This window comes from Manis pentadactyla, chromosome X (genome assembly GCF_030020395.1).
Source record: "Manis pentadactyla isolate mManPen7 chromosome X, mManPen7.hap1, whole genome shotgun sequence".
Taxonomy (NCBI): Eukaryota; Metazoa; Chordata; class Mammalia; order Pholidota; family Manidae; genus Manis; species Manis pentadactyla.
Window position 1 is genome coordinate 3,058,067 of NC_080038.1, and position 27,490 is coordinate 3,085,556.

Genomic DNA, 27,490 nt, shown 5'->3' on the forward strand with positions numbered 1-27,490 from the left:
CTGATGTTGCCACAGTGATCCCTCAGCCACCCACAGGGTCTGATAGGATTCATCCTTCTTGACTGAGCAGGACAGGGGATCCATTGTACAGACTGTGTCCAGGAGAAAAGTTCTGGAGGTCAGATCGGTGGGTTTGCATCCTGTCCTGTCACCCAGCTTCGTTCCATCGATGCCACTGCCCCTCCTGGTAGCTACCACCACCTCTCTCTGGGGGACCCCCCTGTTTCCTCACTTTCTGCTCAACCTTTCTGCTAGCCTCGAGTCCAACTTGGGCTCTGTCCTGGAACTCACAACTTAGCATTTAGTCAAGCAGGAGGGTTTGACCCCAGAGATGGGCTCAGGGATCATGCTATGACCCAAAGTCATGAGGACTCAAAGAGGATGTGACTGGATATGCTGGGATCTACATCTTCATTCAAGTATGAACAGTCCTTTATGCAGGTACCCGGAGACTGAGCACTTTGCTGCTTAATGGGACAGGAGTTTACAAATATGTACATGGTATTCTTTAAATATCCACATGCATGTATCCATATACATTTATTTATATCCGTATGCATGCATTCTGTCGATATCACATATCTATATTATTTATATATTTATACATATGCATACTTGTTTTGCATATATCTCCCCATATCATGTGATCAATGGGAACCACAAATGGCTAAAAGGCAGACTTCTCTGTCGGTCAGTGGTTACTTCTCCACAGGCTTTTCATCTTCATACAGCAATGCTAATAGGATTATTTGAACATCTGACTGCTTTCGCCCCTATTGTTTTATTTTTTAAAGAGTAGGAAATGGAACAATGAGTGTATGACTCCCATAGTAGGGAATACACGTTTCAAAAAGTTAATGAGAAATGTGAAAAGCATTCGGTGAAATGGAAAACAGTCACTAGTCTCCAGCTTTTGTGGGCTTAAGCTTGCGGGCAGTGTGCCGTCTAGAAGAAAGAGGACACAGAGAAGTCTGCCATACTCGACTAGTACCATCGACACTCTTGTCTAAAAGGAATATGTTAGTGTTCGTTTTTTGTTTTATGGACCTGAAGTTCTCTTGTTAGCATGGTGGTTGTTATTTGATTTTTTCATATTCCAACGTTGTATTAGTTGTTAGGAGCATTTTGTATCATAAAGGAGTTAAAAGCACATTCACACTACGCCTCCTCCACTCACTTACTAGTATATTCCTGGGATTTTATCCCATTTATGATATTTATGCCCTGCCTCCCCTGCAAAAAAAAAGAAAATCCTGATAAAGAATGGACCTTGGTCTCTCTCTGTTGGAGCACTTTGATGTGTCTTCTAAAACAGCAGCATTATCCTCTTATTTTCCCCCATTCCTGTTTATTTTCTTCCCTGGAGACCTGAGCTATCTTGGTGCATCCCAACAAGGGCTGTTTTCTTTTCACCTGAAGTCTTATCAAGAAATGAAAAGCTCTTCTTTAGGATATGGATCGTAGTGGGGAAGTATATATTTTTTCTTTCCAAGACTGTCACATTATGAAAGTCCCTCTGGGTTGGACCCACTGTGTCCCTAGTTTGTCTTCCACTTAAAAGAAGCTCCATCTGCACTTTCTCTCTTTTAAGAGTTTTCCTGTTCAATGATGTAGTCATTTGCTTTTCTAGAAGACTTTCCCCTTAATACCTTCCCCTTCATCATTACCACCATCCTCAGAATCCTCAGGTAAAGAAAACCCTTCTGCTGCAGGAGAACATGAGCCTGCTCTAGTCCTACTGGCTTCTCAGTGGTATTTCTCTAGGCTACAGCTCATGATTTACTGTATTTTTACATTTTCAAGACCAGTAGGTTTCCTGCCATGAGGCTGAGTTCTAGAACACCTGAAGGCTTTGCTCAGAGAAGCCCTGTCTTCATGGGACAGGGAGATGGGTGCCAAGTTTGACGGCTATCAAAGGATCTCATAGCATATGACTTGTCATTCCATTTGATTTAAAACATGTTCCCCGAGACCCTCATATCGATGCAGAAATAGTACACTCTGTCCTGCCACTGTTGCCTAACTTCCCATGTTCCAGTAAATTTGCCACGGAAATCCTTGAAGGTGTCAGCCACTCAGAAACCATACATTTTCACAAGGGTGTGTATGAGTTGTGCGTGCTTCTGTATCTCCTCCAAACTAGTCATCGGGAAAACGCAGCCCCTGCTACGCCATTTAACATTCTTCCTGTAAAACTCAACTTTGATCTTTCTGACTCAAAATTTTGTAAAAGTATGAGTTGTAAAACCAAGAAAATGGCCTGGTTGCAAAATCCTTCAACTTTATTCATGTATTATCTTTGCAGTTTTTCTTTCAGGAATAATAAAAAGGGAGAAGCATGCAAAGAGATAATAATTGCACAAAATGGCAGAGAGCTAAGGACATAAAATTTTAATAAAATCTTTTGGTGTTTAGATAGGAAAAGGAAATGTAAATCATTTACAGATTTTTAAAAAATGGATGTAAGTAGGTCTCTTTAGAGACCATGCATATTTAATTTTTATGTTTTATAAAACAGAACCATGTTTTAATCAGCCATACATACACAGATTAAAACAACTTTCTCATGTGGCCATTCCAATTCATCTGGCTTGTTTATTTTGCATTATAGACACCTAAAACCCCAGTTCTTGGCCCTGAGAGGAAACATGGACTCTTTTTAGAGGAAATTTTCTGCACTGTTGAAAACAGTGGATAATTTTATGGACTTTGAGTGAATTCCTAGGAAGCAGGTCTTATAATTTTTAGGATAGCAAGAGATTACTCTATTTTCCATAACTAACAATAGGAAAACAAAGGTTTTACAATTTGGTCAAAATGTCCTTTCCAAGGTAAATACAGCCTAACTTATCTAAGCTGGAAAAAGACTCCCAGATAAATATTAAGAGGCAAGTATCAATGTGTGGTATGAACTGGGTAGGTGCTCACCGACCCCCACCTTTTCCTTCCTGGGTACACAGGAAGGACATAGGCTCATACAGTTGTGTTCACAGCCTTGCTACTCAAAGTCTGGTCCATGGGTGGAAACATCGGCATCATCGAGGAGATTGTTAAACAATGCACAAGTTCAACCTCATCCTAGACTTGCTCAATCAGAGTCTTCCTGGTGACAAGACTCCCCTATGATGCATGTGCACCTTAAAATACGAGGAGTTCTGTTGGAGAGAAGCATCACAGGAGCCACCTGGCCAGGGACACCTTTCCATAGAGGAGAAGTTAACACCTGGGTTGAGTCATTGAGAGGCGGAGTTGTGTAACACAACATCCAGGACTAATCCTGTTCAGGAATACTCAGTGAAAGCCGTTCGCCATGTGACTCTCCAATCTTACACCCGTAATTATCTTACTGTTAATGTCGTAAGTGCAGAAGCACACACATTTATGCACACGATCCTGCCCCCTTTCCCTCGGTAGAACATGAACACTTCAGATTAGTGGGTGCTTCTTCTTCAGGCATTGCAATCGTGCTTACCAACCTTCTCTAAGAGCATGAGAAGCAGTTAAATATTCTGAAAGCTCTACAACGTGGCCTTTGTGTCTCTGAGATCTAGAAATGATGGAGTATCAACCGCAGAGAAGGGCAGCTGTGTTCGTCAAGGTCATGGCAGGGTTCATCCATAGATTCTCCAGTCAACACAGATCAGCTCACTTGAGAGAGCGTTGAACTCTTCTCAAAATGTTTATTTCTGGGAGCAGGCAACCAGCTCTAATGCAGCAGTGCTCAAAAAGCTCAAAATTTTCATCTAGGGACCAGTTTCCCTTCTGAAAAGTGATTCAGGACCTCAAAGAATGTTTTTTAATATGGGTTCTATTTACCAATAGTTATCAAAGTAGAAATGAAAACCTGGAAATATTTAACATATCTACTTATCACTATATTTAATGTATGCAATATAATAAACCCTTTGCATGCTAACAGAAAGAGCATTTTCTATTAAAAAGGACTATATTTATAAAAACAATAGAGATTTGCATTCTACTGTTTTGTATCAGTGATCCTTAGTATGTTTGATCAAAGACAGCTGGATTCTCATGTTGGCCTCTGTATTCAAACTCTTATAATATCACATCATGTTCTGGAAAACGTTGCTGTCAGTTCTTGAGAGAATGAGAGGGGGAAAAAGAAACAGGGTCTGTGAATTGTTGTGAAAGGGGTTTTAACCCAATGATGTTTTGATAGGGTCTTGCAGACATGGAGGGTTTTCTGAACCACAGTATGGAAAACTGTTCTGTGAATGGTTGAATGCTGGCTCTTGTGTAGTCACAGGGGCCAGGACCACCTCCATTCTTTTAACAGATCCAGACAACATGGAAATTCAGGGCCCCTGGACCAAAAATTTTCACAAACTTCAAAAGGGCAATGGCCGAGCATGAAACCACATGGATGGTTTTTTAAGAGTGGGTCCTGTGTGAATGAATTTGGCCCCAGCGAAGGTGGAAATAAATTGTTTTTTCCCCTGTAATGTTGGCATTGAACGGAGCTGGGCTGGGTTCACTCCAGGATGCCATGGGCTGCCAATTGGTCCAGCAGCGGGAGTCAGTTATGCCATGCTTAAGGCAGAATCTGTAAGACCGTTTTCTCACAGTGTCTGGTTTAGGCGTCCCCCCCCGTCCACCTTCCCCGCACAGAGCGGGGTCTCTGCATGCTCTTGATGGTGCTTGTTGATGGAGGCCAGCCTCGTGGCAGGATGAGCAGGGCTGGGGGAGGGAACGGGAGGAAATGAAGCATTCTGTCTTCCTGATCTGGTCTCAGACGTAGGCTGCTCCCTGGTTCTCAGGGTTCAGAGGCAAGGCTTGTTATCATTGCAAGGTCCTTGTAAGCACAGGAGGTTAGGGTCAGAAGAAATTCCTGCTCCTCTGGTAGGATGAGAGCATTTGCCTGCTACATTCCACCCAGTTGCAAAGGGTCTCTACCTGGGCCCGGGGGGTGACATCCCTGGCTGCTTCTTTTCTTAGGATTTAAGCCTTTATTTTCTGAGGGACGATTCTGGGAAGGCTGTGGGTCTTTCTGGCCTCCCATAGCAGGGTTTGGTCACCTCCTTCCTGTCTACAGCACTGAGGCAGGCACTGTTTCCACTCCCACCTGCATCCAATCTTTCTTTCTTTTGCAGAATCAAGAAGACCAGCAGAGAGTTTGTGAATAAGTGTACAATCCCCTCATGTGCAGGGTCCCAAGGATATAGGAAAAAATAAGTACTTTGGTGTGTGCCAAATAATTTATCCAACTTACTAATTAACAAGGGAATCGGTAAGACACACAATGCGTTTGCACTTTTTGAGTCCAATAAAGGATGCTGAAATGAATTCACAAAGTGGATGGAAAGTTGACCAACTTCTTGCATCAGGTTCTTACCATATAGTTTCGTGAAGAGAACACATGTAAATAGAAAAAAATAACACTGGCAAAATCTATATGGCACGAACCAATTACATTAAGAAATATCTAAATAATTTATAGAGTTGAAAATAGACTGGCCAGATGCCAGCAAAGAAAGAAATTACCAGGACGGATATTCAATACATTTTTAAGTCTCAAAAATTTACCTTAGGGAGCTTGGAGTTATTCTAGATTGACACACTAGCTCACCATTGGCCAATAAAAGTGGGTTAAAATGTTAGCCAATTTTGTCCTGTTTACGAAGGGGAGCAGAATACGACAAGGACAAGCCCAAATACGTCCCTAGCATGAGGATTACTTTGAGCTGATAATTTCCAGGATGGTGCAGACATGACAGAAGGTCTAAAAATGGAGATGTTACCTTTTTCTAAGGGATATTCACGTGTTTAAAGGAAATTTCCATTTGTAAGGGTTTCTCCTTTCCTGTGTCAGGAAGATGAGGATGGATCACTAGAAACTCTTAGATGCAGAAGACAGCGACTGAAATGTGCAAAGCAACCACACCTATGTGTTGCTTATCTGTCTTTTTATCACAGGGGCATGTCAGCCAGGAACACAGAAGGGTTGAGGGAGCCCTATTTTTCCTGGCCTATTTTTGCTGGACTGAAGGATGGCTCCCTGTTCGTGCTGAGAAAGGGAGAGGTGGCCTTCCTCATTCTTCTTGGAGGCCCCTGTCCATTGTCCTTTTACTGATTCTGTAGTTGTGCCATTTCTAGAATGTCGTAACTGGAGCTGTACAGCACACAGCCTTTTCGGATTGGCTTCTTTCTCTCAGGGATATGCATTTCAGGTTCCTCCATGTGTCTCCATGACAGGATGGCTCATTCCTTTACAGCCCTGAATAGTATCCCATTGTCTGGCTAGACCTCAGTTTATTTATCCATCACCTACTCAGGGACATCTTGATGCTTCCACATTTTGGCAATGATGAATAAGGCTGCTGTAAACATCTGTGTGCAGGTGTTCTGCGGACATAAGTTCTCGATTTCTTTGGTTATATACTGAGGAGCTGGATTGCTGGATTGCATAAGAGGGTGTTAATTTTTGGGAGAAACCTCTAGACTGTCTTCCGAAGCAGTTGCCCCAATTTGCCTGCCCACCAGCCTGAAGGAGCATTCCTGTGGCTCCACGTCCTCACCAGCATTTGGTGCTATCGGAGGTTTGCAATTCGGCCATTCTGCTACGTGTGCAGAGGAATCTCATTGTTTCAATTTGCATTTCCCCATGACATATGATGTGGGGCTTCTTTTCAGTAAATCTGTGTGTTTTCTGTGGTTACAGTCACACAAACAATTAGACACAGAGTGCTTATTAGGCACCCTTGAGGAAGCACTTTTGTAAGCAGTAGAGAAAGCACTAGAACCTGACATCCATGCTGCTCTTTAGGACCCCAGAACCTTGCACTTTGTATTAAGGAAAACATTTCACAACAGATCGAAGTCCCTTGTTGAAAAAACCTTCCCATCCGTAGGAGTGTTTTATTTTCTTTAATTCAAAATAAAACACGCCACTGTCAAAATGTGAAGTTGCTATTTCTGGCAAACACTTTTGAGTCTTGACTGAATCATATGCATAATTTTCTCCAGGACTCTCAGCATCTGCGCATACAGGGTTTGATCTCAAGTTTTCAGCCTTGTCCTTTCCATGTGGGAAACACAATCCCATGTCGTTTAGCTGATGTCTACTTATTTTTGTTCAGGGTGTTAACTAACAGTTTTTCTGATGGACATGGGGACTTGAGGGGGTCCTTTCCTATTGCTCAGAGTGACTCCTCATTTCTGCTTTATCATGGCATTGCCAGGCACATGTAGGCAGAGGGAACTTAGAAGAGTGATGGCTGAAGGGTGGTAGGCCAGCTGCATGTGCTGAGGACACACACTCCCTGGGAAGTCCTGCAAAGACACCAGTGCGATTTACGTACATGTTGGTGTGCGTGGCTAACTGCTGCCCATCCGCACATGGGACGCATGTGTGTTCTGCGGCCTCTCGGTCTCTGCACTCAATACAAACCATACAAATTGTTTTCTAGGAGTAGCATTAGCAAATTCCTTTCCTATCATCGGGATGCATTTAGCACCACAGCGCATTCAGGAGGTGGAGACACAGAGGACACATGCTTTGTAAGGTAAGCCCCACTGGGATCCAGCCACGACTGGTCCATGATGATGATAATACCAGCCTTGTAAGAGTGTTAAAATGATACAGGGACAGACGAGCCCATGGTGCATCACTCAACGAAGAGCATTATTACACTTACTTTCAGCAACGTGTGACTCTAATAAACATATGCTGTGAAAAACCCTCTGGTAGTTTCAAGGGTAAACAATACTAGACGAGAGATGTAGAAGGGATTTGAAGCCAAGGACTAGTTTCCATCCCCTGCAGGGCAGAGCCTTAAACAGTGATAGGAGGAAATCAGGTTCAGTACCAGCCATAAACTCAATGTCTATGATTAAAATGCTCAAAGCTTTTTCTCTATTGACTTTCAATCATAGTGATTGCACACTCACTGTCTGGTCTGCACCCCCTTCAGGAGGGGTTGCCATGGGACGTCTCGTGTTAAAGCCTGAATACTGCCCATGGGACCAGTGGGGAGAATCTAACCCAAAGAACTCCCCTGCAGTCAGCCTGGGGTCAACCTGATACCCAGGGTGACCTCACCCTCCATCTGCGAACACCTTGAAAAAGAAGTGATCTTTATTTTTAAGGTCCTTTCAGTAAGTATCTGTTAACTGCTGATGAATTAAACATTGAAAAAAATCAAGTATTAAAATTGTTTTTTCTATATGATTTGAACACAGGCTGACTATAGAAAATTTTACATTTCAGATAAATAAGACAGAAAAAGGCATTCTAGTAAGTCCCCTTAGTGATAATTACCATTAACACAGGTCTGTATTTCATCCCATAGTTTTTTCAATTGTATTTTGATGTATTGAGGTATTTACATTAAATGTATGTGTTAATACTTAATACGATATACTCCATATTCTAAATGTGCACATTTGATTTTTATTTCTGGTATATCATAACCCAGAATTGATGTAATGTGATTCATTTAAACATTTGCCAATATTTACAAACGTATTTAAATTACTGACTCTTTTTCTTTATTACTAACTGTTTTATTTTCACAGATGAACTCAAACTATGAATGACAACCCTCAACCATTTCTCCTTAAAGGCTTTGCATTATTTTTAAATCATCAGATGGCATTTATTGTGGAAAATCCCCCGTGGATAAACTGGGGTTTTTTTCTTTGCATTTTTTAGGTCACATCTATTTCCTGTTCAAATGCCTGTATGTGAGTCGTTGCTTTTCCATGAAATTCTTGCGGAGTCTTCTTTATTACCAAACTCAGTTATTTCCTTGGCTTAGGACATTTTTTTTCTAGGACGTTTCCAGTATGTTCTTCCCCATCTGTTGGCCATCTTTCTCTAAGTTCCAACTATTATTTGGAGTTTGAGGTAAGGTTCTGCAGGACCCCTGAGACTCTAATAAATTATCTCATTGATTAAAAAAAAAATCCTTCTCATTTTGTATTTACGTTTACCACCTCAAACTGTCATCCATTTAGTAAGCTATTTCCCCATGTTTTGCTGTTTTTTTTCCTACAAGTAACAATCTTCATCTTGGTAGAGCAACTCTGAATTGAACAAAATCATCCTCTACCTCCATTTATTATTCACCCATCTCAACCATTACTTCCTTGCCTGTTTTTTTTCTCCCCCACATAAGCAATCTGATTTTATGCTTACTACCTCGGAATAGTGATTTTTCCATGGTTTCTATTCTTGTCACTCATACGCATTCATGAAGAATGCTTTCGTGCACCCCTTGGAGACTTGCAACCCTCCCTGAATCCAGTGGGACTGCGCCCCGCTCCCTGTCTCAGTCTCCTAGTCGAGGGCGCTGCCTCACCCACCTGCTGGGCTCTGCAACTTCACGCCCGGGAGCTTTTTGTCTCCCTCTTGAAACTTGAGTCACACTTACCTAGTCGCACCTAAAAAGAATACCATGGACATCGCAGTGCCTCTAGGTAACAACACTGCATTGCATATTTGCAAGATGCAAAGAGAGTAGATCCTAAAAGTTCTCCTCGCAAGAAAAAAAAAGTTGTACTATGTGTGGGGATGGGTTACTACAGATTATGGGCTGTCTGTGGTGCTCATTTGATAATGTATGTCAATATCGAGCCATTTTGTTGTATGCTTGAAACGAATATGATATCTGAATAAAAAAAGAAGAAACCAAAGTTTAACAACATTTTTTTATTAAGGTATTATTGATATACACTCTTATGAAGGTTTCACATGAAAAAACAATGTGGTTACTACATTTACCCATATTATCAAGTCCCCACCCACACCCCAATGCAGTCACTGTCCATCAGTGCAGCAAGATGCCACAGATCCACTATATGCCTTCTCTGTGCTACACTGTTTTCCCTGTGACCCCCCACACCATGTGTACTAAACATAATGCCCCTCAGTCCCCTTCTCCCTCCCTCCCCACCTGCCCTCCCACACCCCTCCCCTTTGGTAACCGCTAGTCCCTTCTTGGAGTCTGTGAGTCTGCTGCTGTTTTGCTTTGTTGTTATACTGTACAAATGAGAGAAATCATTTGGTACTTGTCTTTCTCTGCCTGGCTTATTTCACTGAGCATAATATCTTGATCTTGGACTTCTGGCTTTCAGAATTATAAGAAGATAAATATCCATTTTTTTAAACACAGCAGGATCCCTTTTACTGGGTTTGGCACATACTGTGACCTGCACTGCTCATGTCTGTCCCCACAGCCTCCTAACAAAATTGCACCAGTATATTTTAAGCTATATAAAGACAGGGAAATCATGTCTTCACCCTCCTGTTCTCATTGAGGGGCACATTATCTCAGTGCATCCTAAATAATAATGATTCAACTTATCTTTTGCATCCATTTATTATTAAAGAACACTCAACACTCCTTGTTGAGTGAGGGCAGATCTACAAAAGCCTATGTTTGCAGAAAGTGTGTAGAATCAGAGCCCAGTTGGAAGGTCTGGTTCTAACGTCCAATCTGTGTGACAGCATTATGTGATGTCCTTTGTAAGAATAGCTTGGGAGCGAATCATTTTTGAACCAAGTTTCAGGCTGCTGGGAGATGAGATATCACCACTTCCCGAGTGGCTGATGTATATCAGGAGATTCTCAAAAGAAATACTGCCTATTTCAATCTTTGCAAATACTTTGTAAACTACATATGAGCAGTTCCATTTTGTAAATAAATAAAAGTAACAATCGGAGAAGTTACCTATCTCTGGGGGATTGCACTCTGAGCTGCTGGGTCTGTTTTCATCATTTAAGTTTGAAACCCCAGACTGCACCTGCATGCAAGACTCTGACGTCTCCCTGTTGAGGACACCTACGAGCTCTCCTTGATTTTGTGAACTGTGCATTCCCTTGCTCCCCAAAGCTCTGATCCTTTCATGCTGTTTATGCCCTGGAGGTACAGACCTAACTTGGCTCGAGTTGCACGCAGCGTGGAAGGTGAAGCCTGTGCATGGCAGACGCAGGTCCACGCCCTGTGCCCTCTCATTACTGAGGATAATATTCCTTCCAAAGCCATGCCCTTCTCCATGGAATGCTGCCCGCCTCTGAGAATTAGACTGTGCCCAGTGCCAAGGATTCTACTCTGCCAAGAAATTTTTAGTTCAATTCACATGGAGTAAATGATAATCTTTTCCCATAAATGACTACTTGCCACAAATGGCAAGACCGCTATTTTTAAACATTCATTCACTTTTACGCGATAGTCCCATCCTTGTAATGACTAAACAGGAACATGGAGAACGTCTGCTGTGAAAAGGAAATTGGTTTTACTCTTGAGCTGGCTGCTCATCAGCAATTCTGGAACTAAAACTTGCAATGGCTTTGGTCACGTGGGAGCACACAGGCGGGGAATACCGAGTGCCCACCGTCAAGACGACTGGCGATCAACCTACCCGTGTAAGGGTAATATTTGCAAGGTGGCTTCGTGCTTAGCGCTCCCCATCATGCATGGTACAAGTGCCGTCCACTCGCTATGAGCACAGGGTTGAATTCAGTGAACTCTGTCTTTCTCCTCCTTTTAACTCGTGTTTCCTGATTGCACCATGACCTTTTGGCCAGACCCTCTCCCTGGCACACTTTGCTCTTTCAGTGTTAATTTACTAGCTGGCAAAGTCTGGTTATGCCAGACTGTCAAGTTCACTTTAAGCACAACGAGAATTCCATCCCTCAAGTTCTTTCCTGATTAGCTAGAAAGAGGTACGGATAAAAGTGATGTGCTGGACAGGGTCCCTAGCATGGGAGAAAATGGAAATCCATGTGTGCAGACACCAAGGACGTAGGATAAAGAGATTTGGGGCATGACATCCTAGTATATTGTAGCTCTCCACAGTGTACTGGAGACCATTCAGTAAATAGAGTCACTGTCACAACTTGCTTTTTTTTTTTTTTAAACTTTAGACATTCGACACTATTTGGATGATGTTGGTTTCAAAACCTCATTCATTGGAAGTTGTACCGGCAAGAAAGTAGATGAGGTCGCATGAGTTACCTTTCTTTCCACTCAACCCTGAGTTTCATTCCAATAAACAAGCGGGACTATAAGCTACCAGAAATGTGGCTTGGGCCCGGGAAGCTTCAGTTCTGATAGTTTTATATTTAATGCGTCCTTGGGTTTATGCGAAATGAGCTTGTTTATACATTGTCTCCAAAAATCATTCACTGATGTCTCTGGCCAAAGACGGTGGAGGAAAGACAAGTATATTACGTTGTTCCTCCTTAAAATCCACCGTAAGTGAAATAGCGAGACCTAAAGGAAGCTAAAACCTCTGTCTTTAATAACATGAGAACATTTTCACAGACCCAGTCAGAATGAGTCATGGCCGGTGATCAAACATGAAATCTAGATTAAAACAAAACAAAACAAAATGATGGGTCCTTTTTTTCTTGAAGAAGGGAACACAGAAAAGCTAAATCACCTCTCCAACCTGTAACAGTGGCAAGAGAGTTCAAGAGGCAGCTTGAAGCCAGGAAACAGCTGCAGAGAAGGGACTACAAAATAAACCAGAAAGCAATGAAGCCACCTTGGGAGGAAAATGGAATCGACATGACTGATAGGACTGAATATAGTCAAGGTAACGGGGATTGGGTTTGAAGAATTGCACCCACACACCGATGCTCTAAGAACAAGGTTGTTCCCTTGATCATCTCGTGGATGTTTCAACTTTTAGTGCCCATGTGCTAATTTCCATTGGAACGGTGGCATGTCCTGCCCTGTAGAAACTGGCCGCCGGTTCGCCAAGCACCTCTTCTTTCCTAGGACATGTCCTGAGTACCCATCCCGTGTGCCTCACGGGGAGGTCCAGGGCTTATGGGAGGTGAGCATAATTCATGGGACTGCTTTCAGTCCTGCTCTGTAAAGTCCCCCTGATGATACACTTCATTCCTTCTCCTTTCTCAGATGTCTGGGATGAAGACAGGCATGGTGGCTTGAGAATTTGACTGCAGAAAATCACGGCACCCCGCAATGGATAGGAAACGGTGTCTGAACCATTCCTTGGAGGAGAACGATGCGTGAGTCCAGATGAGCTGTCCTGGACATCGTGTGAGAGAAACTTCTGTAGTGTTTGAGCCACTATATAGCTTGGGGTTTATTTCATCGGTACGGTTATCTTATTATATAGTTAATATACTGTATATTCAACAAGGGACTTGAATTACAGTTAAATTATAGTTCATTACAAAGGACAAGAGAGTTAAATGTTTTCTTCACAGATAAACTCAACCTAGAAAAGAGTTAACATATTCCTGAAATTCCTCTACATTCTCTTCTTCCTACTCCTTTATTGATTGATTCAGTTCTAAATCCACAGGGAAGGGCTAATAAAGACAGGTGTCCACACCAGACTGGGAAGGGAGTCCTGGTGGTCTAGAGCAAGAAGTCACAGCTAGACTGAGGTGTGACCCCACAGGCTGCCTGGTGTGCGATGCTGAAGTCCACAGGGGTGGGGGGTGCACAGGAGCTAGATTAGCTATGGGAAAATGAACAAAAAGCACATATATTTGCAAGAAGGGGAGCCAGATTTCTCACTCAGATAAGGGAGATAAAGTTACGGATAGAGAAAGCTTGTATGAAGACAGTGGTGTGGCAAAAGAATCCAACGTATCAGTGTTCATGCATGATTTGTGACGCAGAGACATAAATGAGTATGGATATAAAAGCATGCACAGATTTCCTAGCTCTGCTCACCAAGAGGGCCTGGTGACAGGGAGGATCCCCCTGATAATGAGCACACCCAGGACCCAGGTTTTGGCATCTAGGAACCATTCTTCATGAAGAGATACCGGGGAGCCTTGGAAAAAAATGGCAGAGTCCACAGCTAGATCAGAAAGTGCAAGATGAGTCAGGAATATCACATGTCAGACAGTGCCCGAGAGATGACATGGTGTCAAAGGACACGGAGCCTCATTTAAAGGAAGTATCACTGGTCCAACTGGGGACAGTGAGATTATCAAAAGAACTAATGACACGAATTCATTATAAACTGTGGAATGACATGAGAAGCCACGAGGCCCTATTGATATAAATAAATGAATAGAAAGTTGGACGAGGAACAGGCTATTTTCATAATTTGAAAGAACTGCCCAGTGGATAGTTTGTTACAAAGGGCAAATGAGAGATTTTAAAGGGAAGCAAGAGAGATGTTGCTCTAATCAAATGGTGAAGGTGCCCTGGTCAGTAGTGGTACTATGCTGTTCACCACAGGATGGATCAAAGAGAACACATTGCTACTACTGGGCCATTCTTGCCAATGACATATAACTTGAATGGAAGCATACAAAGGAGCAGACAAACCCATTTGAGGGATATTGTACAAAATTACTGGCCTGCAAACTTCAAAATTACCAACATCATAAAGGTCAAGGAAAAATATGAGGAACTGCTCCAGACTGAAGCAGACGGGAGAAACATGGTAGAAACATGCATCATGTGATTCTGGGATGAATTCTTTGACTATAAACGACATGATTGGGATGATTGGCAAAGTTAACTAAGGTGTGATAATTAGACAGCAGTTATAGATCCAAGATCGTTTCCTTTATTTGATATAAGAATTTCCTCATTTGTAGAAAGTACGTAGTATATTTTCAGGATTAAGGATGTGTCAAGCATCTGTATTACTCACCAACATTTCCGGAAAAATAAAAATAGTTCTTTGTACTTCCTTAGAACTTCCTGTGTCTTTGAGTTGTTTAAAGCATTAAGAAAATGGGTTATCAGGGTCTCCCTTCGACACTTCTAAAGAGGATCTGGATGCTTGTAAATATGTCAGTGGTACAGATGTCAATCTTCTCAAGTTAATTTGTAAAACTGAAGGCAATCACAACGTAACTGTCAAAAGGATTGAAGCTCACAGCACCTTAACTGTCAAAAGGATTGAAGCTCACAGCCCCTGTGAGGGGTGGAGTCCCCGCCTAGGTAGGAGGAGCACAGGAAGTCCGTCCTAGAAGTTACCTGTGAGCCACTTGACTCCAGAGTTGAGGCTGATGCCTTCTTCCAAGGTATGAAGGGCTCTGCCCTCCCGAAGCCACATCTCTGCTTTTGCTCTGGAGCAGGATCGTACCACCAGAGGCCATCCAGAGCGGGGTCAGTGCCAAGGGCTACTGCTCTCTGATTCGCCACATGCAGACATAGCTCCCTGGGACCAGCAAGACCAGTGAGGGTCCAAATTCCTTCTCATGCACAACCAGCAATCCTCATCCTCCAATTTTTTCTGCAACGTCACCCTTTTGCTGCTGCATTTCTTGCCTTTCATACCTTGCACCTTTGAAAGACCACGTTTTCTTTATTGTTTTCATGATGACCCAGAATATCAATGCTTGATGTTATGCTATAATTACTCTTTAATGCAATAGAGAGGAGAAATAAATAGAATATATACCTATTATACAGGAGCAGGCAGAGTTATTATTTTCAGAAGTATAAGTTTTACAAGTGAAACACTAAGAGAAAAATTAAAATGGAGAGGCTAAGACATTAAAGCGACATGGCTGCTTATGAAATAAACATACAAATTCAACAATTTCCCCATATCTGAGTAATAACATGTTACAAAATAAACTGACAGGGAGAGAATTCATGTACATCATCAAATACGCAAAAAATAAAGTGCCTCAAAATGAACTCAACAACCTGCGTATGATATATATTTAGAGAAAATGTGGAAACGTTATTGATGTATATTATCTAAGAATTAAATATGGGAAAAACATGTTACTTTTTCTTGGTGAGTTGGACAGATGTCAATCTCCCTAAATTAATTTGTCCATTGAAGGCAATCTCAATATAAATTCCAACAGGGTTTCTCTGAATATGAGAAAAGCGGATTCTCATAGTAATAAGGAAAGACCAGCCCCTCTGGACACCCAGAGGTATTGCAAAGCTGTATTATGAGAGCTGTTGGAACTGGCACTAGAGTGTACGGATGGTCATCAATGGGACCAAGTCCATAAAGAGAATGACATCAAGAGGAATTTAGTACATGACAAGGAGAATATCCCAGTGCAGAAGAGACAGCACATTTAACAAAGAGATTTGGGATAGTGACCAGAGGGCCATCGGAGGGAAAACCATATAGGTGCCTATGTCCATACATGTATATGTGTATATGTAACAGTATTTGTCACTAAATAGAGTAACTGTATACTGTATATATACACAGACTATATTTTATATAGTATCTGTGCATCTAAATAGACATAGATGATTATAGATAAATAGAGATAGATGATAGATGATGCAGATGAGGGATCGATGACAAATGACAGGTACTACTATTCAGCTATCTATACCTTATTTTATTCCTTCTATAAACTTAAACACAAAGGTAGAAATTGTGGAAGGAGAAGGGTTCCTTTTCCGAGTATGGTGCTGAAGTGGAGATAACTTTCAAAGAAAAAGAGAAAAATCCCAGACGCCGTAAAGATTTGCTGATTTGGCCAGATGTGAATTTGTAATTTCTGCATTCCAATACATGCCATAAATACAATTAAAAGACAAAGTTTTTAAAATGTATTTATTGGCTTAGGTCATCCTGAATTTGAATGTGAAGGGCTCCCATGCACTTAATTATTTCGTATCACCAAAAGCTGTCAGAATAGCACACTGATTAAGTGTCGCTCTGGACATGCTACATGGATGCTAATTCCCTGGGTTCATCAGAAAGCCATAATCTCATGTATGAAAATTTCCCCTAAATCCAGGCAGGCACGATTTCAATTACCCTAAGGAAGTAAAATCGGCCAAAGCTCCCAGAATTTGGCTAAGCAGAGACTGTGGGACTCAAAAGGAAAAATAAATCAACCCTATGGGAACTGACACAACTATTAAAAAGCAGTCCAAACTACAGAGTCCTTTGATTTCCACTTTGTTTCTTTAACAGTTTTATTAAGATATAATCCACACAGCATACAAGGCACACATTTAAAGTACACAATTCGATGGTTCCTTATACAACTGACTCAACTATTAAAAAGCAGTCCAAGATACAAAGTCCTTTGCTTTCCACTTTGTTTTTTCAACAGTTTTATTAAGACCATCCACACAGCATACAAGGCATACATTTAAAATACACAATTCGATGGTTCCTTACACAGACACAGAATTGTGCAACCATCATAGTACGCCGTGCATCAAAAAGAGAACCTGGGTAGTTAGGCTGGAATTCCTCATTACTGCACCCCTTCCAGCTCAGCCCTCAGAAACTGCAAATACGCCTGCTGTCTCTGAGATCTGCCTATGCCAGGCATTTCCTAGAAATGGGATCCCACAACAGATGGTCTTTGTGACTGGTTTCTCTGCTTAGCATCCTGTCAGCAAGGATCAGCCACACTGTAGAGCGTGTGTGTGTTCTTCATTTATATGGAATAATGTACCATGGATGGAACACATTTGTTCATCTCTCCATCCATCAGCAGAAATGGGACTCTGTCCACTTTGTTCTTCTCTTTCAAGGATGTTTTGGCTATCCTGGTCCCTTGAAATTCCCTGTGAATTTTAGGATCAACTTTTCCATTTCTGAAATAGGCCACTGGGATTTTGATGGGATTGCTCTAAATTCAGAGACGATGTTGGTGAATGTTCCTAATCTGGACAATAGTAAGTCTTCCAAATCATGATGACAGGATATCTTTCCATTTTTTTTAACTTTGCTTCAGCAATGTTTTTTTTAATTTTCAGAGGATAAGTTGTATTTCTTTCATGTAATTTATTCCTAACCATTTTATGATTTCCTATGCTATTGTCCATGGAATTGTTTTCTTAATTATATTTTTGGATTATCCATTGCAAGTGTATAGAAATTCCAGTGATTTTTTTATATGGATCTCACATCCTTAGAATTTTCTATATACAAGCTCATGGCATCTGCAAACAAAAACCACCTTTTTCCTTTCCTCTCTGCATGCCTTTTATTTCATTTTCTTCCCTGTTGGGGCTGGAAGGTCCAGCACAATGTTGAGCAGAAGTGGGGACAGCAGAAATCATTGTCATGTTCCTGATCTTGGGGAGAAAGCACCCAGCCTATCACCATTAAGTGAGACGTTAGCTCTTGGTTTTCTGCAGATGCCCTGTGGAGATTTCTCCTGGTTTTCTGCATGTAGGAAGAGCACTAAAATTGAGGTAATGGTCTGTTTAAATTTTGACATATATACATCCATTCATCCTGTACAAACCACAGACACTGAGAGATGTGTTACTCTCTGATAACTGATCTTAAACTTGTGTCAGTAATAAAATGTAAATTCCCAAGCAGCATTAGAATTCAATATTGACCCAATTCACATTCAATTGTAATGCTTCCCCCAAAATAAAAAACAAAAAAAATAAAAAGAAGACATACAACTTCTCCCATGATATTCAAACACAGATTTTAACTATAATGTAGCACTCCTAACAAAAGTATTGGTCATCTTAGAAATTATTGAAACTACAGTAAGAAAAATATACTTTTAAATTATGCTTAGTAGGTTAAGGAACTTGTCAATTTCAGTTTAAAACCAAACTGCTACAGTACATCTGGGAAGCACTTCTCAGCTTACCAAGTATTTCCATAAACATTATCTCTGTTTACCTCTCAATTTGGAGTCAGGTAAAGCGTATTCTTGAAGACACTATGTTTCAAAGACACCAATTAGCTTGTGTGAATAAACACTGAGTGAAGCTTATACTAAAAATTAAGTTTCTTCATCTCTTTCCAGAGTTCTCAACTCTTCTTTATGGCCCCCTTGCCCTGATGTTTGCAAAATTGTTTATCAATCGTACCACCACCTGTAGTTCGATCAATTAAGAAAAAAAAGCATAGAAACTCTAAAGAGCATTCACATGTCACATGGCAATGGATGGAAAATAAAAGCTGAATTTAAAAATATGATTATGGGCTGTTTGCACTGATTAATATTAATTTATTTTTTGCTACTCAGGTGCTTTCCTGGGGTGAGTTAATTGACCTGAGATGCTAGTTCTAAACTTTTCTGAATATATATTTTAGGTAAAAATGCTCCAATTTCCAGGATGGCATTCTATTTTCTCAACAGTTTAAAATCAATGATCCACCATTAAGACCATTTTAAAATATTGAAAGAGATAGCAATCATCTCTACTCTAGCTAGAGTTCACTGTATTGCCCTGGGACTTGAGTTTTGAGATATCTAGATCATGTTAAAGAATTCTAGGACATTAAAAAGAGAGTTTTTTTCTGAGAATTTTCCTTGTAAAGATGGGATTTCATGAGTGACACTGAGGTAGAAAGAAAAAATGTTCCATGATAGAAGGTGTTCCAGACTTACGTCTAGGAAGCATTATTCGTAGCTACACTGCATGCAGCCAGAATGTGAGGCCACGTGTTTGTTCATGCAAAAGTAAATAATGGCCCTGAAAACATTCCTTCATGTTTTGTAATGACATGCCCAAAACATCTGCCTTATGCAAACTTGCATTATAACAACAGAATACCTTCCTGCCTCTTAGCCATACACGGGGGGTGAATTCTTTCGAGCACAGTTGCAATGGCCGGAGAACCTGGGCAGTCCTTGGGGAACTTGTATTGCTATTTTAAGACGCATTATGGACAGCCAAGGAGCTCATTGCTTCCACACGCAGCCTAAACTTGTATCCACACATTTGCTGATCGCTCGATGTGTGTCTGACTTGCTTACAGAGCCTGGTATGATTTGGAAAATGCTGTCGGAACAGGTGATGAGTTACACGTTATACTTTAGCTTTCCGGTCTGCAGTTTGCGCTGGTCTGAGAACACCAGAGGTGACATTGAGAAATATCCTAAGTCATTGTTTTGTGGATGTTGCCTGATTGATTCTTTGGCATATGTAAGTCATGCCAAGGTTGGGTTAAGGAACCCTCACAGGATGCTTCGGTCAGGATTCTCCAGAAAAATGGAACCAATAGTATATACATATACTTGGTATCATATAATATATATCCAATAACATATATACACTATAGAAAATTCTGGAGGTTTCCATGGGAAATAGTATACTTAAAGGCTTCTGATGGGTGGTTAGTTGTTATACACTTTCTGGAAGGGAATGTAACAATAGATAGCAAAGGCTTTAGAGAAATAAATTTGCTATGACTTAGCAGTTCATTCCTAGAAATATACTGTATGCAAATAATCGTTGATGTGCGCAAAGACTTAATTGTATGTTCTTCTGTTTATTAACAGGGAAGAGGTGGCCAGAAACTAAATGCCCCAAATGGAGAATCATTAAAATAAAAAGGGGTTGAATTTCACTGTAGCTATTTCATGATGGTGTTGCAGGATCGCTGATGACGGGGGGCCAAACGTGCAATATAGGAATTAATGAAACAAGTTAAAAGGACTGGATGGATATAAACATAGCTATGGAGAGCTGTAGATCAGAAACAAATAAATAGATACAGAAATACCTAAAAGGATATATACCCCTTAGGACACAGTGATGCAATTACAGCTAATTTAAGTTTTCTTCTCTGCACATTTCTGGATGTATCAAATATACTTTTAGCACAAAAAGTAACAGTGGAGAAACCTAATACCACCTTAGCCTGGTGATCAAGTTCAACACCAATGGTAGTGTCACGTGATGGAATGTCCCTGGCTAGGATGTGATAGACATGTCTCGCTTCCAAAAATCTACAACCTCAGTCTAAAGGTGAGAAAATCGTCAGACAAATCCCGATTGAGTGGCATCCTACAAACCCCCGAGACACCCTCGGCCAAACTGTCCAGGTCATCAAAACAAACAAAGCCGGAGAAACTGTCACAGCCCAGAGAAGCCTAAGATACTATGAGGACTGAATGCCATGTGGGGTCCCGGGGAGGTACGACCTGAAGAAGTCGTAGTAAAGGAAGGACTTGGGTTAATGATACGTAGCAATGGCGAACCTTTATCGTGACGACTGTATGTCGTTTGTGTGCGGTAAGGAACTTTGGAAAGGAGGCGGATTCCAGCTGAAAGCCTGTTTTCCAGAGGTCAAGAGCTTTCCAGCTGGAATCTCTTCATGCCCATCTTCCCATTCTTTCCCACTGCAGAGAAAGATGCAAAAGGGGTGTCTCCTTTGAAGTTGAGACCTTTCTCAGGGTCTGATACAGGCGTCCCTGAGGCACAGCCAGTCTGGAGAGTGTCAGTGCTTGGAACTCACCTCCATGTGCAAACAGCTCCTGCCCGTGAATCCTCCTTGCTTCTGTGCGCCCAGGGATCGATCACTCTAGCCAGGAACGGGAGAGAGGGGGATACACTTCCTGTATCCTACAGTGATCGTTTCCTCCAACATCCCAGAGCAGGTGAGCTCACCCCTGTCCTCACCCTCCTTCTGGGCTAGACATGACTAAGGCTTGGGGGCATCACACCTCTCAACTGTGGGTGAGGCCCAGCCCACACTGATGTCACAATGTTGGGGCTCTGTGTGTTTGTGACATCACGGGTGCCCAGGAGATGGGCTGTGATTCTCACAAGTATGAGGACAGACATCGTGAATCACCTACAGTATTGACAGTGAACAGTTACACAGGTTCTAAAGCACGTTGCTGAAGATCTTTCCCCAGAAATGACAGCAATTTCTACTCCCATCAGCAATAGAGGTAAGGGCTCTTTTTACCCCTAAACTGTACTTTTAAAACTGTCTCTTAGTATATTTGGAGGATTTGCTTTTTCACTGGAAGGTCTGAGAGCTGCATTTTCCCTGAGAGAGGTTTCCTGTATTCCCTAATACCGTGGGGTCATGGTGTGGCCGACAGAGTAGTTACAGGCTCCCAGCAGTGCAGGACAGGGGTCAGGAATCCACAGCATTTGAAGGGAGACCCGCTGCTGGGTAATGGACGGCACTGGGTATGTCTCAGGGAAACAGGCTTCAGTCCTTACACTCTGTACCTTACGGTATCTTCAGACCAGCAACAGGGGGGCTCAGGCTTGCCCCCTTTCAATGCAGGGAACAGACCCCTCCAAAGTTGCTTCTGGTTCTGATATTTTATGGCTACAACTCTAAGACAAAATTCACCAAGGGGCTGGAGGTTGGGCCTGCCCAAGGAGCAGTTACATCACTATTAGGTCAGAAGGTCCTTGAAGGGAATTATCACAGCACTTGGGTTATCTACTCATGCTCTGGACTTTCAGGGCATGATTATGCGCGAGACGGCTGGACAGAAAATTTGCCAGAGAGGGAGAAAATCATGAACTGGGTGCGGTAACCTAGGTAATAGGGGCTGATTTATTCCCTCATCAAAAATGGATTGCCAGTCCTCTCTGAAATTGTGCAGGAGGTGATTTTATATAATCAAATACAGCCACGGGAGAGAGGGAAGGGAAGAGATGCAATGAAAGTACAATGCGGAGATGATAATGGGAGAAAAAGGGGGTGTTTGAGTCTGGAGGGAAGTAGAAAGCGATGTGCTCCCCTTTGGAGGGAAATGAACTCACATGTGACGGAGCAACTGGGTTGAATCTTGATAAAGAGGGCTCCTTCAAGGGGAAAGGTCGGAAGACACTTTGTGGTCCCTTCAAAGAACTGAATGCACAGCCTCTGAGCTAGAGGGTAGGATTCCCGGACAGGATGTAGGCTTTGAAGTTTGGCAGGGAGGTCAGGTCAGAGCAGAGAGGACAGCATACACCAGACTGGAGAATGTGAAAGATGGTTTGCAGGTAATGAGGATTTAAGAGTATTTTCCATGATAATTAGAATGTTATTAAGGTTTCTGGCTGAAGGGTGGAAGATGAGGAGGGGGCAAGGAGGGAGAAGGTGGATATTAAAATTGCATCAATAGACCAAAAGTGAACAATGTGTGAGTTTATGTTCAACCCACAGAGTGCTGGGCATGCCAGGCTTAAGGAAAACAGCATAGAGCATTAATGCTGCTTTATTACTAAAAATAGAGGGAAGACAGGCAACTTAGTATTCACTTAAGAACTTTAAAGACAGATCAGACCACACACAAAAGAAGTAATATAAAAAATAATGGAAGTGAATGATTTAGAGAAGAGGAAATGTATTTTCGTAAAATCAAGCTAGATATGATTTTCTAGGGAACAGCAAAATATAATGTCAGATATGTAACTATGAAAGACAATTAATATACAGATATCCAAAATGAGGGAGAAGATTTTATACAATCAAATACAGAAAAATTAAAACATTTATCAAAGATATATATATATATATATAACATTTGAAAATGAGAATGAACTAGAGTATTATTTTTACAAAAACATGTTATTAAAATTGACTCAAGAAGAGGTAGAAATCTTAGACAAATGGTTCCAAGGGGCTTTGAGAGAGCTGTCAAAGAATTATGCCATACGATGTTGTTTTAAATTCGGAAGCATAGGATTCCTGTAAATATACAATTTCTCAAGAACAGAGAAAGAAATCTGGACATTGAAAGAATATGTCAATACTAAATAAGGATTATTTCAGGAATGCGAGGCAGGTCAATGTTATAAAATCCATATATACAGCCCAGTGTATTAATGGCACATGGCAGAAAGAGTAGGCAGTTTTCTTCATAAATTAGGTCACATTAACAAATCTGATAAAATTCAACACCCACACCTAATAATGATTCTTAATAGAACAGCAAGAAAAGAAAAGTCCTAAAAAGACAGACACTTACTTCAAAAATACAGTCACCAGTAGGCAAAACACTAACTTTTCCTGAATATCCACCAGTGGTATAACAAGAATTCTCACTCCATTTTTGTTTACAATATTTCTTCAGTAAAAGAAAGAGGGACATATTTGATAAGAGGAGGCAAATTTTTTTATTTTTGAAGATGCTTTCATAGCTGACCAAAATAGTCAACTAAAGTAAATAATATCCAAAATGATTTAAGTTCATGGTGAAGCTCAGGGATTAAAAAAATTTGTCACTGACTATTAGAAGACAGAAAATCCATGTGATTTTTATGTTCAAACCACAACCAGTTAAGAAACATAATGTTAATTGTTTACACAATAGCCACAAACATGAGAAGACAAACCTAATTACTAACAAAGTTTCAGGATTTTTGTGAAGAACGATGGATTCTTAAACTTAGTGGGAGGACGTTAGGAAAAATAGACCTGATTTAATACAAACACTGACTAAAGAGAGAGACATGGCCCGCGTAGGTCTCGGAAGAGTTAAATTACAAAGATAAATTCCACTCCAATGTAATGCAAATTCATCAAACATTCAAGTTGTAATTTGAAGAAATGTTTTAAAATTCTCTTGGACATATATATTTTGTAGATGATCCAAGGAAGTTTTAAAAAATAAAGGACAGGTTTCCTGAGATACCAAGATTGGTATGAAGTTAAAATCATGTGTAGAAAGCTCCTTCGGAGTCAAGCAACAGGGCACATTCATTTCCCAAATACACTTACAGACATAACCGAACAGTCTCCACTCATCCCATGATGCAGCTCTAACTGACAAGGGGGAAATTCAGAAGACATCAAATGAAGAAAATAGTTGAAAGCATAGTATGTCCACTGTTGTCCAAATTTGATTAAAACTAAATATGTACACATAAACATGTTTACACAGGGGCACCTAGATGCCATATGCCTGTACCTCAGTGGCTCCAAAAAGATGCCATCTCACCAGCATCTTCATTTTAGCCCAGGAAGACCCCCATCAGAATCTTGACCTCCATGACCATAAGACAATACATCTGTGTTGTTTTAAGCCAGTACATTCATGGTGATTTGCTACAGGTGCAACAGATAACTAGTAGTTTAATTCTATGATGAGCTGCATCTGTTTCGCTATAGGAAAAGTCCCATTTTTCGTAAGGACCCAAACAGAAATAAACCAGACTTGGTGAGGGATCAGCCCTGTTCTTCAGGGAAATTCCTTAGATGCAAACCCTGGTTGGGATGACCTGGGGCCAATGGGCATAGGAATTTCCTATCCCTGATGAGACCTTGAACCACTGCAGATTTCCTAATTGAAAATGAAATATTTTAATACCAAAAGTGGTATGTTAGAAGGGGCAACTTTGATTCACTTTAATATGTAATCAAACCTCATGCCATTTTCTTCTTAAATGGTTTCAGAGCCTCTGAAAAATTTTCTAGGTGCTTTTTCTTTCACACAGATAGGTTGGGCTAGGAATTTAGGTATTTTTAAATCAAGAGAAGGCTTCTCTTTATACATTTACTCTTTATATGTTGTTTCCTTTTTCTTTATTTTTTTCTGCAATGCATGTACATATGTATTTGTAATTTGTATTATATGTGAGTAAGAAGAGGAAACACATTCTAAGTGCTAATTAATTCTTGCATACATGCAAAAAAAGGTAAAGAAATTCTTTGGTAACCAGGTGGAGATATTATGACATAAAACAGTAGTTTGCAGACTGTGGTCTTTAGTCCAGCAAGGTGAGAATGTCCTGAAGACTTGCTAAAAAGCAAAATTCTCAGGTATTGACCCAGCCTTACTGAGTGGAAAACCTAGAACTAAGAGACAGAAGGGACCTTGTTTATTACACAGCGCTGTGGGATTCTTTTAGAGATAAGGCTCAAAGTGTCTTCCGTGGTTTGGGTGGGAACATGCCGTGGAGAAAAAATTAATACCAGGTCTTCAAATTTCAAGTCTCACACTTACTCAGGTCCCCGAAATGGATGCCATCTGGAATATCCTTTTTCTCGATCCTTTGAAAAGAAAAAAAGTAGCATCATAAGTTATTTGCTCTTTCTGATATTTTATGAAAAATAAAGGAGAATTAATTAATGACATCCTCAATCCAACTTTCATTTCACAGATTTGAATACTGTCCCCCCTTTTTAAAAAAAGTATCATTTTTATCTGAGGTCTACTACCAGCTGCTTGCAAAACATTACAGAAAAATGGGGCTCACACAGGCATTAGTATATTTTCAAAGGAAAAAAAGGGGGGAGGAATCCATATCTACAAAGGAAGTTTCAGAATTCACTGGTGTTTTTTTTTTTAATGTAAATCACCCACGGATTATGGACACAATTTGCACTTGGTGCATTTTTATTCTTCGTCTGTTGTCTTGTTTCTAAATGTCAGTATTATTTTTGAATTTTTGTTTCCTGTCTTGTAAACCATGTTGCATTTCTTCCCCTTTGCTTGTCATGGCCAATCTGTTGGCTTTGTTTTATGTTCCAGCTGTTAATTTGTTTCATGTCAAAATAATCTTTCCACCTAATTGAGGACTGCATGTGGCCTGGGCTTTGAATTAATAGGATTATTGCTAAATTTTCATTTCACTTTGGGGTGTCAGGAGGTAACTCGAGTGTTTCAAAACCAAACATGTTTTGTGAGCATTCCTCCTGAGCCCTGGTCTGGAATTTATGAATCCAACATCTTTAAGGTCTTTCTGTTGGAAGTATGGTTCTTGGACCAGTAACATTCTCCTTGCCTGGGAGCCTGTAGGAGACGTGGGATCTCAGGACCAAACACATGCCTACGGTAGAATCTGCATTAGAACACGTTTCCCAGGTGACTAGAATAGACACTGAAATTTGAGAAGCACCTGTTTAAAGCAAACTTTCCTGAAGTCTTGAAGACTGGGGGGATCTTAAACAGCGTAGTAGGCAGGCTGGTAGGGAAGTAAGTGTCCCGTGTATTGAAACATGCATCTTTGGTGTTAGGATGCATAGGTATTGTCTCAGGGGTGGTTGAGGAAGTTTGGTCCCAAAGCTACAATGACAGGAAGTAAGGGCATCTGCTTTTCCAAGTCCCCCAGCCGGGTGACGCCCCTTGGTGGACACACGGCCTCTGGTGGGACTGATGCATTGTCCTCTATCTAACCTTGGCTACTTCCTGATCAAAAGACAGGTGCAACCCTATCTGTTTTTATTTTACTTTCAAGAAATGCAAAAAGAGGAAAATCGTTAAAGACAGTCATTGTCACCAATTTCTGGCTCTTCAAAAATATCTGAAATTCATTATCACATTAGTTTTACTCCATTGACTTTTAAGAGTCGAGAGAAAATCCTGTTCTTTGCGGTTTCCTATCTAAAGATAATGATCTAGAATGAAAAGAGATACTCATTCTTCAGAAGCTTAAAGGCGTTTCTCCTTAATTCCTAAACTACAGTACCCTGGTATCTCCACGGGTGGTCATTTCTCTTTCCAAACTGAGGAAGGCTACATCCACGAGAGGTGAACACCTTTATTAGGGGCCTAGATTTGCGAAAGGCTGAAATCCCATCACAATGAATGGAGGGTATTTGTTCTCACTGTGTGGTATCATGCCTGTTTATATGACTATGGTGCCTCCTACCTTCCTCCCGTTCCCACAAGTCAACCAGGCACGAGTGAAGGATGGCCTAGACCTTGTGTTGAGTATTGATGCCTCTAACTTCCGAAGGACGGCATCCTGCAGAATCCGGGGCCCCCCATCCTGAAGCTAAGTGTGCACATTGGGGGAGCTGATGGAGGAGCGGGCAACAAGCACTTGCAGACAGACTGCTGCTACACATAAAGTGAGTGAGCACATCAGAGGCCACGTGTGTGCACAATGGCGCTGTTCCTACCCACCCTACTAATCCCTCAAGG

At 41.1% G+C, this 27,490-nt stretch overlaps 1 long non-coding RNA gene across 1 annotated transcript in view; it reads right to left on the bottom strand.

Moving 5' to 3' along the window:
- Positions 1-23,919: 23,919 nt before the first annotated feature.
- Positions 23,920-27,490, bottom strand: part of LOC118935976 (uncharacterized) — a 258,868-nt gene continuing 255,297 nt past the window's right edge. The window contains exon 5 of the long non-coding RNA XR_005034071.2: positions 23,920-25,614. This is a non-coding gene — a long non-coding RNA (uncharacterized LOC118935976). The remainder of the gene's footprint in view (positions 25,615-27,490) is intronic.